Genomic DNA, 3,481 nt, shown 5'->3' with positions numbered 1-3,481 from the left:
ATTATTAATGCGAACATTTTCTCAAACAATCAAAATGTCAAAATTTTAATTATTATTGCTGAAAAATGATTCTAAAATTTAAAACATTATTAATGATCAAATTTAAAACTCATTTGCATAATTCAAATTCAAGCTTGCATCAGAACACAAAAGTAAAGACAATAAATAAATTATTTTGTACAAAATCTAAGAAAAAAAAACCAAACAACAGCCACATTTTTCTATCACATCACAACACAAAATAAAGTTTTACAATTCAGGAATATGTTACTTCTGCACTCTACCAATTCTATATTTTAAGAGCCTCCAGTACCATGATCATGCCACAAAGAAAAAGATGCAAAACCTAATATTGCCAACGGTTACTAAAAAAAAGATAAAATCCTAAGAGAAGTCTTGCGTACTAAGTTTTAACAATTTCTTTAAATTAACATTGGATTAATGTATCCACAAATAACATCTCAATTTTCCTACCAACATCGTATAGACAATAACCAAACAAAAAATTTTGAAAGGAAAATAAATTAGCGTTATATCTTGCCAACATTCATAATGATTAATGAGTAATTGGACATATTTTTCTCAAATGCATGAAATAGTAGTACAATTTACATTGCAATGCAAATATATCTAAGCAAAAACTTCTAAGAGAATATTCAATGTGATTTTGATCAATTGTCTGATTGAAAATCATTATATATATATAGATAATGAGCTGCTGTAATGTCACATATCACAATATAGATAGAAATTGAATAAGATACTCTAAATTCAGATGACATGTATAATTTTAATTATGTGAACTTAAGTGCAAACAAACATATTATGGCAGTTCAATTCTTAAGTATTTTGTATTAATGCCGAAAAAAAAAATCACATTCAAAACGTATAATATAAGTAGCCTAACTTAATAAATACATCAATAACTAATTCCGACTTCAATGTAAAAAGATTTAGACCAAAATTTATTGTAAGATTAAAAAAATTCTGATCATAAATAATAAATAATCTATTACTAATTCCTTTTTTCATTACTAATTCTTCACTTGCAATTTTTCCTCCATTTCTTGATCATTTATATCAAGAACTAACTCTGCTATTTCTTTAACAAAATCAACAATGACACCATCAATCCTCGTTAGCTGTTGCATGTAAACTGCCTTAAGAACATTGCTTAATTTTCCATATATAAAGAGACAAAGCTTATTAGAACACTCCTTGATCTTTCTTAGCTTACAGCTTCAGAATTTCTAAATATTTAATTTCTCTGACTTCAAAGACTATTCCTTGCAATCTATGTTCTATGCAAAGATTTTAGAGCCTCCTCTAATGAATTTCTTCTCACATCTACATAAAGTTCACATCCTCCTTCAGTTAAGAAGAATAAAGGGTATGTGCTTTGCAAAGTAAACATGTACTTCTTTAAAAATAATTTTGTGATCTGCTCCAACAGTCACCCAATCTTTTCGATACATCATCAATATGATTTGGATAGAGAAATGAAAGAACTTCAAAAAAGCTAGAACTTCTGACAACATCTTTCACGGATAGTAAAATAATCTTTAAGGTTCAATTATATTTTTAAAGTAAAACACAAATAAATAAATAAAATAATGAACAACAACAAAAGGCAAAAGCACATACTAAGGTTTGTTGATTTTAGGATTTTAAAGTTGAATATTTAAAAAAAAATTTAAAAATCTATTTGTACATAACACGAAATTTAACATGAGACAATTTTATTTTATGTTTTAGAAATGATTCAATTTACTCTTAGATTGGAACGATTAAGTATAAAATTGAATAAAAATTCTAAAAATGTTTGAATAAAACTGAAGATATTTAAAAAAGATAAAATTAAAAGTTAGCAAACGGTAACAATTAAACTAAAAAGTATGTTTTTTCTAATATTTCTTTCGAGAAGTTTAAGTTAAGAGATCAATTTATATAGAGATAAAACATAATTTTTGTTGTCTAGCTTTTGAATTTGCTTTCAATTTCACTTGCAATATTTTTATGCAGTTTTAATATTAATCTTTCCATACTCATATATATAGATCATAGTTTGAATATCTTTATCTTTGGAAAAAAAAAGCAGGTCTTTTTGCCAATGATTTTTATTTCATTTATGCCTAAATGATGAGTCAAAGTTGTCATTTTATTTAAGAAAAAGTATAAATAGACAATAAAAATATTAAACAATGTAAACAATATATATATTAGATATTCAATTTACTAAATATATAAATAATTATTTTAATATTAAGATTTAAATTAATAATTTAGAGATATAGTATATTTTTATTTTATTAAATTAATTTTAAAGTTCATTATTCACATTATTCACAAAAATTATTGTCTACCTTTTTTTTATCAATGATAGTACTGTAAACTGCAATGTAATGCTAATGTGTTCAATTTCCTTGTTATTTTTTTTTGGTGACTCAATTTCCTTGTTATTTAATATTTCTAATAGGTTTTCCAATCTCTGAACATTTTGTCAACCTCACAACTCATTCTTATGGTCAAAGACATTTTTAGTGTTCAAACGTATCGGAAAGAGGAGAAGGTTTACCATACCCGCTCTATCTAGCTCTGAGTAGAGTGTAACAAGACCAACCATAAGTCCATAATTGGATCATCACTCCATCACTACAAAGATAACTCACCAAAATTAACACTACAGAGCAATTCATAGGTCAGCAATATAGACTCTTAAAAAAAAAAGTTTAGATACATAATAAATTAATCCTTATCCTATAAAATTAAAAAATAACATGAGAAATTTAAGAAAAAAATATCAACTTACATTTAAAGCATTTTTAATAGAGTATTTTTAGAATATTATTTTTATTATTTTTATTACTTTTAAGAAAAAAATTAATTTAAAATTAAAATTTACATTAGAATTAATGGATAAAATAAAACTGGTATCACCTTAACATTACGGTATTATTTTAATAGAGAACCAATAAAATTTTATCACTCATATAATTATATTAATAAAATAATTAAAAATAATATAAAATTCTAACTAATTAAGATTAAATATTAAAAGGACAAATTTTATTTTTATTTTTAAATTATTATTTATCACATATAATTTTATAAATATTTATATATCATCTTATAAGATCTAAAATGAAGTTAAAATTTAATCTAGGATTTGAGATGTTGTTAGAGTTAAAAGTGAGATACAGAGCATTTAAAGAACCTTGGTCATCCATGATGTTTTCATGGGCAATAATTTCTCTATCTTCGTGGACATTTAAGCCGCCGACCCATGGTTATTAATGCCAGTATGCCACCCTCACGGCATAGATACAAACCACACAAGAAGTCGTCCATACTCCCCCAAATACCATTGATTTATACTTTTATTTTGATGTGCATTCTCATAAACACATGCATGCATGCATGCATGCATGCATGCTGGGTATACAAATAAGTTTTTACTTATAAAATTTTATTTTGATTAAGC

Source organism: Arachis ipaensis, chromosome B08, assembly GCF_000816755.2.
Source record: "Arachis ipaensis cultivar K30076 chromosome B08, Araip1.1, whole genome shotgun sequence".
NCBI classification, from domain to species: domain Eukaryota; kingdom Viridiplantae; phylum Streptophyta; class Magnoliopsida; order Fabales; family Fabaceae; genus Arachis; species Arachis ipaensis.
This window is presented reverse-complemented; position numbering follows the sequence as displayed.